The following is a 12,537-nucleotide window of genomic DNA, read 5'->3' on the forward strand; positions in this document are numbered from 1 at the left end:
GGAAGTTGATGCTTCTCTTCTTCCTCTTGCTGTTGATCTGTTCTGGTCCAAAGCAATACATTGCACAGCGAATGTTACACTTCTGTCCAAGACTATTCAGGGTCCAATTATCCTTAAACACTTGCTTTGACCTGAGCCTAAAATAAGCTTTGTGGTTATAGGAAGGAGATTCTTACGAGCAGTAGGTCTCCTGCAAGTGAATGGGGAGAGTTAGCACTTTTCTGATAGGAACCCAAAGTGGCCAGCCACCAAACATCACACATTTGGGGTACTGATTCTTTCAGACCCATCTACAAACAGCATTACCCATATGGGCCAGTGCATTCTGGTTCCTGATGCTGGTGGTATCACTGTATGAATACAAAGAACTGCCACATAATAAGCTGGGCCCTTCTCATCTGTTTTAACCAAATTGATTAGAAGTCCTGTTAAATCCACCATCTTGTTTATACTGATTATTTTTGCTAGTATCAAGAATACATAGGAGGTAGAGTTTGGCCAGCAAGTGCTATCTGAGTGCTGCATGCCAACCCATGGGCTCCAGTGAAACATCAGTGGGAAAAGTGCACTTAGCTCTTGTCATTGGTGCTCTACAAAAATTAACCCAAAGAGAAGCAGAAAAGACTTCTATATGGATTGTGTCGGAGGAAACTGGAAGAGCTCGGCTCACTTTTATTCTGGCAAAATGATGGCTGAGAAGACATCTGATTACTCTGTGTAGATCAATCAAAAAGACTTTTTTGAGCTAAGGGACCATGTTGACACAAAACCAAAACCATTCTGTGGATAAATTTTGGCTGAAAATCACAAAAAGCATGAGAAGAGCCAGCTTGTGGGACAAACTCTCAATAGGGAGTATGAGAACAAAAACTTAACGTTGTAAAATAGAGGCTGCTCAATTTATAATAAAGATTTATCTGACATGCTGCCTGCAAAAACAGGAGTTTGGTCTAAAAGGCTCATCATAGAGATGGTCAATCATCCTGACCCCATAAGCCACATTTCCCAGTCTTCAAAGAGCCACATAGACTTCAGAGAGCTGTAGGGAGAGTGGATAGTTCAGCAAGTCCCAGGTCTTTTACTGTTCCCTTGGGGATTTGGGCTGGATGGCCTCTGCATCCCAGACAAATTCATGCCCATTGGCTCATGTCCCCCAGCAGCCTCCAAACCCGTGCAACCCACTGCCACATGACGGCTGTAACCCCAGCATGAGAGTTCATTTGGCATGCAGCTCCAAAACCTTGAGACCTTAAGCCCAAACCCTTTCAGTCACACAGACTGAGATGTAACATTCTTCCAACCCACAGCTCTCAGGTACTAGATGGTTCCTTCTCCAGACTACGGAGAAGAAAAATCATCTGGAAGAATGTCTTTTAGAGTAAGATTTTTTTAAGAACTTGTTCTCTGATCTCCTCTATTTTTAGCAACAGTAGCACTAAGAACCATAGGGAAAATCAAACATTTTTATGCTAAGTTATCATCATCAGGGTGAAACACTGTACTGATAACTTGAGAAGATTTGAGATTTAAGAGGCAATAACGATGTCCTGGACTGCATGTTCTACCAAAGCCAAAACACTCGCAGCAAGTAAGTGTCAAAGCCAAGGATAAGTGCCGTTTATTAATAGAAAATGAAGCTATTGCTGAGTTAAGAAGTAGCCTCAAGTTACTAATATAATTAAAAATTGTGATTAAATATTAAGATGAATGGAAAAATTTAAATCGTGAGCTGTCAAAATGCCAAGTAAATAATTTAAAGACAGGTTTAAAAAGCAATGGGAACACCCTTTTTCTGCTTTTTCTACCTGTTCATATTACTAACCCTTTTTTACCCTTTCTAATATAATCCTCACATTCTTCTCTGATATTTGCATAGGTTAGCAAGGTTACTTTCCCCTACAATATACTTCTGTTCATAATATGTGTTTGGAAATGGCAAAAGAGGTTGTGCTTGTTCCCATGTGAAATAGAAAAAATGTCATAGTGAATAAGAGGACAACCCTTTCTGGGGCAATCACAGGGAACAAAATATGTGTTTGTGGATAGAGCTAGGAAAATGAATCAGAAGGCTGGGCATGGGCTGACTGTGGGTTATTCAGTTATCTAAATGTTTTCCTTTCAGTGTTTTTCCATCTCTGTTTTCTCTGCCGTTAAGTTATTCTTCTTACTTTGGGTAAATAAAAACCTTTCCTTGTTTCATCTAAAGGGTGTCAGAGGCTGATATGACTTATTTGCTGCTGAGGAGGAGCTAAGCCGCTAGGCGATTGCTGAAGCTAAAGAAGGCAGCGTGTGCACGGACTGCACAGGCAGTCAGAAGCTGGATCTTCCCACACATGTGAATGCCCTCTTCCACATGCTGTGAGAATGAAAACTTTTTAAAACTTTGTAGAACTTTGGGGTTTGTTTTTTGTTAAGAACTAAGTAAAAAACCCTTACACATCCCGCAAAAGCAACTAGATTGTCGCTCAGGACCCTCGCATGGAATATGGAAGAGTCAAGAGACAGTATTAATCTGCTTGATTCAGCACCTTAACTGGCCTGGCAGTATCAAGTAGTTGGATTATTGTGACTATGGTGGAGCTGAAATGCAGGTTCCCATGGGAAGTTTCAGTTAGACCGGTGCTTTCCTGTGAGCAAAGGTTTTTTTCTTGAAGAACTGGCTTCTGTCATCAAAGACATTTCATTACACCTCAGAAGAATTTCTCACCATCTCCAATACATGGTAGAAAAGAATAACAACACAGCCTTGTCCCCGCTATGCCAGATGTGCATTCTTGCTGTCTAGTTCTGTCTGCCACCAGCCTGGATGTCGTGCATCCTTATTACTATATGCTAACTCTGCAGTGATGCAAAGAGACACCCAAAGCTAGAGCACAGGGTATAATTACATCCATACACAAAAGCCGTGCGTGGCTAAGGCACTATGCAGTGTTGAATAATGCCAGTAAAAGCAAAGTTCCCACCCCATCATTTTTCCCATAGATTGTGGGAAACAGAGCTCTACTGCACACGTTAATGTGAGTTTAAAATGAAAAGTGCACAATGCCCAATGGATCAGTGAATACATTTTTGAGAAGCCAACACAAAGGTTCCCAGACAAATGCCTACCTAATTGGAGAATTTCCAAAGGATGGTTAGGAGTTCAGTAGAGAAGACAGTGGACTTTCCCCATTCTTAAGTCTGAGGACTGCCAACCTGGGCCAGGAATCACCTTCTGCTTAAGAGCTGATGATTTTCTGTTTAGAGATCCATTACAGAGTCCGTCTTACAGCACACTCTCAAGTCATGCAGCTGGAGGCATCCACAGTTCTGCCATCACTGTCCTGTTACACTCCTGTCTCACCATAGCTTTACACGTACTTGAGTTTTTTGCGAAGAAGCTCTTCTGCACCCACAGCTAAAACCAGGATTTCTGCAGTTTTTGTTATAGTTTACTAGAAATCCCAAATACTTTTGCAAAGCCTGTTGATAAATCAGTTTCCTGGATATAGCTCCATTTTTATTTTCTGTCATCATGTAATGACAGGACATTTTATATCCACCAGTTTTCAATTTGATCTTTTAAGCCACCCTACTCCATAGCTTTGCACTTGTGTTAAGCATGCTTGCATTGTGAATATGTTGTTCTCTTCATGTTGTTTGCATTCTCTTGCACAGGTGCTCAGTTCTCTATGGAAGCAATAGCATCTGGAACTTACAGAAAACTTCTATACAGAATTTCATTCCTCATCTGGATGCCTTCTTTTTACCACACAATAGCAGTCTGGGTGAGCTGTTCATGGTGGTGTCCCCCTTCTGCTGGATACTTACTTCAGCTGAATAGAAACATGAAGTGGTTTCTTGAATTTAAGTATCCCAGCCTCCTTACAGTCTGTATGAGGGCAAGATTAATGGAATGAAGCATATAAATGGCCAAAAATTTATATTTCGCAAGGTCAGTAACATATGGTTTATTCTCTCTCTGAGGATTTTAGTTATGCAAAAACAATTTTTCCTCCTTATATTCATAAAGGAAAGGCTTTTCAGATGCAATTTTTTTATATATATTGTACATTTTTAAAGAATACCAGAAATATACCATTGCTACCAATTCCTTGTTCATTAAATTAATCTTTTCTTACCCTTGGTTAAAAGGCACAGGTTATATATTAGCTTCTTTGGGATTTTTTAATGTCAGGTTGCGTTTATGTAGCAAGAGAACCAAGACTCTTGCAGCAACTCTAAGTAGCTAAAGAGAAGATTCCCAGAACACCTGCTATACAGGTAAATGGCAACACAGTTTACGTGCAGCACCCAGGAAATGTGGAAGAAAAACTGTCTAGTTAAGTATCTGCAGTGAAATGTAGGTTTCACTGAGTTTAATTATTGATTTCAACGGAGTTTTAAACTTAACTTTACTTTTGTATCATACACTTTGGTAAAGGCAAGAATTCTGTCCCACCTTGAAGAGGACAACTACTGTTACTTTCTACTTTGGTTCACAGGCTGGGAGCTGGCCATTTCTCAGTAAGTCACAGAACCACCATAAAGCCATTGCTGTCACATTATGTGACAATTGCCACAGTCTCAAAAAGGACTCAACTCCAAGTGGCACATACAAAGAACAAGGAAGGCTGTAGTGCGCAGCATCTTTGCATAGAGTGTCTTGCCTCTCTATGTTTGCTGACGGTATAAGAAGAGATAAGCGTGGCCCAGAAGACAGATGGAAAAGTACACCTCATATTCTGAAATACCAACTAGAGTGGGGCTCAGCTACGTCAGCAGAGCTCTTCAGTATGGACCTTCTCTACCATCTTCCTGCAACTGTTCTGTTCATAGGAAACTGCATTCCTGAGGTCATCAAATCCAAGCAGCAGTGACTCATACATTAATAGGATTTTATTTTCAGTCTCCTACAGTTTATTCTTTACATGGGTTTTCCAAATTAAAGCAAAAGTATGATGACGCCTGTCACGTTTCATCATGTTATTTCCGCATATACATCATCAGCAGGGACTATACATCTTTCCATTTCAGTCCCAGACCAGATTATATCTGCAACTGTGTTTTTTATACTCTTCTTGACTAATGGTTTTCAAAATTCCTTAAAATAATTACAGTAACATTTGAAAGTAGTCAATGTCTCATCTGAAGCTCCTCAACACTCTAAAAAAGGCCTCAGGAGAACTTTAGAAACCTTTTCCTGGATGAATTGGTAGTGGATGTCATTTCAGTATTTGATTTGGTTCTTTGCAATAGCCGAGGTTATACTGGAGGTAGCACACCTTTAAAAACAGTATATAATACAATTTCATTCTGATTTTCAAAATGTTCTGCTCACCTCCAATGTTTGATTTCTTTCTGCCTGGACTTCTTTGGAAACAAATGCTTATTTGAGTGAGAGATCAGACTACGTACACCAGGCTGAACCAGCAACATGTGCACATTACAGATGAACTCTGCTGATCTGCTTCCCTTTCTGCAGGAGAGATGGACAGAAGTAGTTTGGGCAGCACTGGTACTGTAATAGTCAAATACAGACTCTTATTTGAATGCGTAACCACGTGTTCAAGGCCCTGTGTTCTCCATGTAAGAAGAACAGTGGAGCTTAAGGCAGAGCTCTTTGGTATATGTGTTGGTTAGCATGCATGGCCAGCAGCTGCCATAGCCTCATTGATTTACACTACGAGAGTACTCCAAAAAGGGGGTGAAGAGTGAAGTCTCAGAGCTGTTGAGGCTGCACAACCTCAAGCCATGTGTTTATAGATGGGGATATGATCTGAACTCTTGTCTTCCATGTGACAAAGATCACCTGCACAACCTCTACTACAGCCTCTGTATCCCTCCCACCACTTCTGATATGGTGGTAACATCTCTGATGCTATTCCTCGTCAACCAGGGAATGGGGGCAGACAAGGCTTTGAAGGGATCCTGCAATAACCTCTTAAGAGTCCTTTGGAGGTAAAGTTACGAGTCTGAGAAAACAGAGCACAGTGTCAGCAGTGTCTTTGGCATTCTACTAATTTTCCTATGTGTACATAAGCGCACAAAATACACTAAGTTGTTTTGTGAGCAAATATAAAGCAAATGGTAGGTGAGAAAATTGAAAGATCTATTTGAGGGAATAATGGCAATATTAGCAAGATCATTATGTAGGATTATTATGCCTGTATAGAATCCCACTATTTTATATATGGGGACTAATATACTTATCAGGTAGCAGGAAAAAGTGAGGTTATGAGCTCCCTTACATTGCTTTCTAGTTGATCTATCGGTGTCCAAGATACTGTTCCAGTACAACAGCTCCTGAAACTACTAATTCATTTTGTGGAAAAAATGTTATTCTCTGGGCTTCTCTTCCCACCACATATCATCAATAAAAAGCACTATATTATAATCTTAATCCTGATTCCAAAGTAAATAAAATAGTTTCCTAATTAATTTTATGTATTTTGACTCACTTGATTTCGCCATCAAGCTTTTAAACAAGTGACTATTCTAACTTGTAAGGAGTCTGAGAAACAGACCAAAAAAAATCCAGATCAAAAGAGACCTTAGGATATATTTGGGGCTTTTAAATTGGTTTATATGCAGAATCAACATTAAAAAGAAGTGATAGCTTTTTTGTTACACATAACCAGCAACAGGCATTCTTCATCTAACACAGGTCAGGTTAATATTTAAATAACTAATATGGGATACACTGGTCTCCCTGTGCATTCTCTGAAGTAAGACACTGTAGACAACACTAGAAGCCTTTAATTTGACCCAAAAATCAAACTTTTAGTTTTTATTGACCATCATTTTAGTGCCCTATAATTAATTTCAAGGAATCACAATTCTTTTGTCTACTAATTCCGACAACTATCCTGCAGTAATGAAAACAACCTCTCATTCTTCATGATAGTTAATTTTTAGCATATTTCAGATACTTTTATTCATTCAGAGAAAAAGTGATGTTCGTGGATCTATAAATGTATTAAATCGTTTGTTTAAAATCAAAACAGTATCTTTAAAATATCTCCATTTTTACCCAAAACAGGCAGAGCACATGAACCAACCCCCTATGCAGGCACCTCTCGTATTCAGTCCTTCCCGCAGTGGAGCGTTACCAGCCCTGTAGCCTCACACTTGTACAAACCCCTACATAGACAATGCATTTCTAGAAGGCAGTTGCTTGTCTGCTGGAAGCAGACTTTCAAGGTAGACTTTTGTCATTCTTGTGTGTTTGTAAAATTTCATATGCCAGAATCAAAGATCAAAGTTAAAACTAGAAAGCTGCCTTAAAGTGCTACTTTGTGGCCCCTGGCCACGTGCAAAGTTATCTGCTCCAAAAGAACTATTCATCCGTTGCAAGAATGAAGCTCTGCAGTTTTAGCTTCAATTTAAGAAAGAAGCACTCCATCCAGCTCAATATTTACTATGCAGCCTAGATAAGGGAGAAAATGCCTTCCTATTAACTTAGGCATTAGTTAAAGCATTGTAGATATTATGGAGCAAAGAAACAATGTTGTTTTTCTTTTTAAAAACATACCCATTCTCTTTCAACTTTTTTAAACTAGAACTTTGCAAAATTTGATGCTTCAAGCTCACTAGTTGGCAATTCGATGTTTTTGCTGTTTCATGTGGGTTCATGCATCCCAAGTTTTGTTTTTAATTTCATATTTTTCTGAAATAAATGTAGTTGTTAAAATGGATTATAGGCTGGCAAAGGAATTTTGCTTTTATGCCTAAGAGCATGTCTTTATAGATCTGAGAGTGCAGATTCTTGCAGAATGTGTGTGAAGCATATTTTAGAGAGCAATTTTTAAAATCTTTCTCAATATTTCATAACACAGAACACGACTCTTTTTAAAAAATAAAATAAAAAATACCAATTGCTTAGTTCAGTGTCCCTGCAATGCAATGGATTTATTTCAAGACTTAAAAGACATAGTCTTCCTTTTGGAGTGCTGATTTTACTGAAGTTTAAGAAAGTAAAAACCTTACTGTTAATGCTGCTCTGTAAATTATCGGTGTTTCAGCAAAAGGATTAAAGTGACCATCCAGAACTCAATCTGTCACAATTGTCTCTTATTTTACTGAAGTGGGGTTGCTTTAGTCTAAGCACAGAAAGGACTTCAATTCTTTGAAACATACAGGGATGGAAAGCTGCAGACCTACTGAGGTCAGTTTGATCTAGTTTGATAGAGGCGAGAGTTAAAAAGCTCTCTGCAGAAAGCTCTATTGCCAGGCACCCTCCTTCTGACAACGGGGTCTCTCTTGCCTGGATTAATAGTTCGTTCTTTTCTCTTCTTCCCCAGTCCATACAGGCTGAACACTAAATGTCACAGCCTCGTCGCTGACGGCTCTCAGCCACTCAGCTTCCCTTGGTCCCACCACTAGAACCCCTTGCTTTGACACTGCATCCTTGCACAGCTGCAGAGCATTTCATCTATGATAGTTACAGTAATTTACAGAGAACATAGCATCTATTTAATCTACTAAGTGCTAAACAGTGACCAAAGAAAGCTGATCTCCATCTCCTTCCAAAACACTAGGAACAGAAGCTGAACGCTGAAGACAGGCTAATGTTCTGCAACTTTTGCCACTGATTTTGATTTAGGAGACTGCTATTGCAACAATGCTTCAGGAAGCCAAAACTCAAAGTGATGTCTATTTTCACTCAGTGCTTATTCAGAAAAATCACACTGGACTCTTTTGCCCAAACATTTTGGATTGTTTGTGTTGATGGCAACCAGAACCTGCCCAAACTTTATGGGTTCGATTAGTCAAAGTGTGCAGACAGAGCAGTTATGACATGAATTTTTAGATCCTGGCCTAGACTCCTGGGGATGTGAAAGAGGAGGTAGAAAAAACCCCCCAGTGCACTTGTGCTAGACCACTGTGGAATCCTGGACTACAGGATAATACATTTCATGTTAACCTGCATTTTATCTTTACAGGAAACTGCATAAATAAAATCATCCCTCTTGCAGCCCACTCCGACCTCCCTTTACAAAGATGTGCTCTCTTTGAGTAACTCAAAAATCATGCATGGACAACTCTATGCATTTACTGTAATGTTTCATTTAGTGAGTATTGTCTCAAAACATGAAATTGCTAAAAAGTGGCCACGAGTAATTTAAATCATGCATTTTTTTCCTCTCCACCAGTCAAAAATGAAGAAGGATGTAATAAATAAAACAGTGGAAGGAGGCCAAAAAGGTATTTGTCTTCATGTTATTTTGTGGTTTACCGCATCATACTGAAGATCTCAGCATTATACTGTGTTGAATGTTATATGAATTTGCCTGCCAGCATAGAGCAGTTCCCTTCTCTTCCAGAAGTGGATGTAGGAAATAAATCCTCTCTTTTAATTACAGATTAATTAAGATGGGAAGTGGTTATACGTACAAGAAAATTAAACTACCATCTTCTTTATCTATGTCAATCAATCACGTTAAAATAAAAGTATGAAAAATCTACTTAATCTCAACATGATGCCTCTCAACTTCTCAAACATGCTTTGTCATACTGCTTATCTTTTTGACTTCATACTTTAAAGCTATTAGGAATTAATTTCCATCTATTTTTTTGCTCTATCTTTTTCAAACCTCATTATCTTCTCCCAGACAATTTTCAGCTTTACCCTATTTCTGCACTTGGTACACTTCCAAATTTAAAATCTTGACCACAGTAGAATTCTCACCAACGGCCAGGACAAACAGAAACCATACATATTAAGCATACATAAATTTAAATAATCTCTGCAAACTGAGTCCTTACAGCTGTAGTGGGCTGACAAATGCCTGGCTATATTTATTGATGCAGCTCCTTAACTAATCTAGAAAACTAGAAAGTTTGAAGAGCAATGGAATAATGGAACAGAGGCTACAAGAATAAAACATCATCCATTTGGCTGCAGCATGATCTAGTATATTCCAAAAATATTTACAAGACAAACAGTTAGTCAAATAACGAATGCCAGTTCCGGGACAGCCTTCTACTTTTTCTCCTCTGCATTCAAACATAATACCTATTTCTAAGGCATTTAGAAATACCAGAAATATTTAATCTTTTCCACTCACCTCAGCTTCTCCAGTACCCTCAGAGAAAGAAGTTTGTGCTGTTTGTGGTATTAGGCTGTTTATGATTTTTTCCTTATTTCTGCTCTTAGTTCACCTTTCTCATTTTAGATTATGGCTTTTCTGGCAATACCTGTCTTGCAAATACTGAAACATCGTCAATAACCCTAAAGATGTACAGATTAAATGTCTATTAGACACAACCTTCAAGGCAGAACACTTGATCTTGATGGCTTGTTTGCAGTATGTTTTGTTTTTCATATGAAAGGGGAGGGTTGTGCTACAGCCTATGGCCAATATTTACCTGGTGCACCAACTCTCTTTTGAGATGTACTCTAATGTACCCTTCAGATTTAATGCCACAGATAGATGCAGAAAAGGATTGTGTCCTACTGATCCAAGTCCCTACATGAAACTTCCATTTCAGAGAGGGCAGAGTTGCTACTTCCTTTCCTTTTCTTTTGAAAAGTACTTTTTGTTTTTAAATTTTAAGTTGGTGTAATTTCACCCAATAGACAGTAAATAACTGAAGTTATATTCACACGTTCTATAAAATGCAGATTGCATAATATAGTATGATGGCTCTGTTCCATTATGCTTCATTACTAGGTTGAAAATTACTGACACTGTACATTTTTCTCTTTAGTATTCTATCATTTTAAATTATGACTGCACTGTAGGTTGCTCTATGTAGTAAATAATCTAAAAACATTTCCTGCCTGGCACCCTACTAACAGCGAGCAACACCTTCCTTCCCAGGTGGTCCTGCGGCCTTACTTAAATTCTAGTTAAGTAATTACATTCTGCCTGCCTGAGGTCTCCTTTAGAGTTTGCAAATGTATTCTTCATTTGTCATGAGTTTGTAGTGGTGCTGCAGGCTATGGAACAGCTGCACTTGGGTGCTACAGCAGTCTTGGAACCTCAGTATAACTTACCTCAGCTGTTTTCCTTACTCTTTAGAATCACGGGATAAAAATCGATAAAAAATAACTTGGTCGTGGCAATGGTGGTGTTTGTTTTCAGTATTTAAAAATAAATGCTTGAGTTCATCAGCTTCCTAAAGATTCCTAAGTAGTCTTCCTAACTACTCATTCTTCAGCTTTAATGCTAATGGTTGACAGGTTATCTATCTAAAGCCTCTGCCATTGCTTCAGAAAGCAACGTTAAATTAATTCTAGTGAAAAGAATGTAGTCACTGATAATCTGAGAGACCAGAGAAGGAAAGAAAGTAAAACAAGGAGAAATCACCGTAGGCTGGGCTTTTTAATCAGTAATTCCAGCCTGAACATTCACATCCATGGTGCACACCTTAAAGCAGTAAAAGGAGTATAAGATAGAGGATTCAATTAATTCAAAGAAAAGTGGTCATTCAATAAAAAGTGTTAAGTATCTGGAGGGCATCATTTCAGCATAATTAAGCATTCAAAACGAAGATAAATTCTAATTCACTTTCAGAAATACTGAACAGTAGACAGTAATCCAAAGGAGACACGGAACTCTGCAAATAACAATTCCATCAAAGAATAGTTCCCTTACATGGCGCTAAAGGTTCCATTATGAAGGTGATAAATTGTTTATCCCCAGTCCCACACAATTACTCAAGATTATGTTTACCCTTATGCTTAGTGAGGGCTACAGACAACCAAGCAGGAGAATATTTCTGCTCACAAACAAAAAACACTCATACATCACATGGGAAGGAAGTAGACATTTTCTAAAGTTTTTGTTTTTGTTTGTGTTTTTTTAAAAAAGGACAAAAAAACACCCACAAACCCACAAAAAAATACACAAAAGCAAAGGAAATATTGTGAACCCAGAACAGCTCTTTTGTGGTGGCTCAAAAGACTCATCTCTAATTCAGAAACCTACAGTACAAGTCCCTAGTCTGATAGAGATCTGCAAATAGATATTCATCTTTCATGCGGTCTAAGCACTAGAGACTTCTCTCACAGATTTTGGCTAGGATTTTCCTTAGGGCCTGAGAAAACTTTCCAGTCAAAACTTACATTCCTGATGATAATTCCCAAATAAAAACACAAGAACCTCCAATATCTGATTACAGTAGGGACTACTCACACTAATATGCTTAAGTGAAAGCATGTTTTTTTTTTTTTATAAAGCTCAGTCTATTCAACAGTTTCTTCATCTCCAAATTAATAATCACATTGTTATATGTAAATAAATATGCATGGTATTTAAGTGATATTTGTGATCAGATCAAAGTTAAGGATATCTCCAACTCCCCAAATAAGCATTCTCAGTAGTAACATACTGAATAACTGATGCAATTTGCCTAAACCGTGCCATTCAGATATAGCAAGTCTTCAGTATATACGCAAGTGTTGCATCTAAACAGACCGCACTACAAAATCAACATTTCAAAAAAAAGGCCATTAACTAAAATAAGACACCTTTATTTAGAATGGATACATATGTCATTGAGACATTTTCCCCAAATTAATTACTAAACAACTAATCTAATTCTACGTTC

At 38.3% G+C, this 12,537-nt stretch overlaps 1 protein-coding gene across 2 annotated transcripts in view; it reads right to left on the bottom strand.

Moving 5' to 3' along the window:
- The window catches only part of KCNK2 (potassium two pore domain channel subfamily K member 2), a 148,538-nt gene that overhangs the window by 94,721 nt on the left and 41,280 nt on the right, over positions 1-12,537 (bottom strand). The window lies entirely within an intron of this gene.

This window comes from Rissa tridactyla, chromosome 3, assembly GCF_028500815.1.
Source record: "Rissa tridactyla isolate bRisTri1 chromosome 3, bRisTri1.patW.cur.20221130, whole genome shotgun sequence".
Taxonomy (NCBI): domain Eukaryota; kingdom Metazoa; phylum Chordata; class Aves; order Charadriiformes; family Laridae; genus Rissa; species Rissa tridactyla.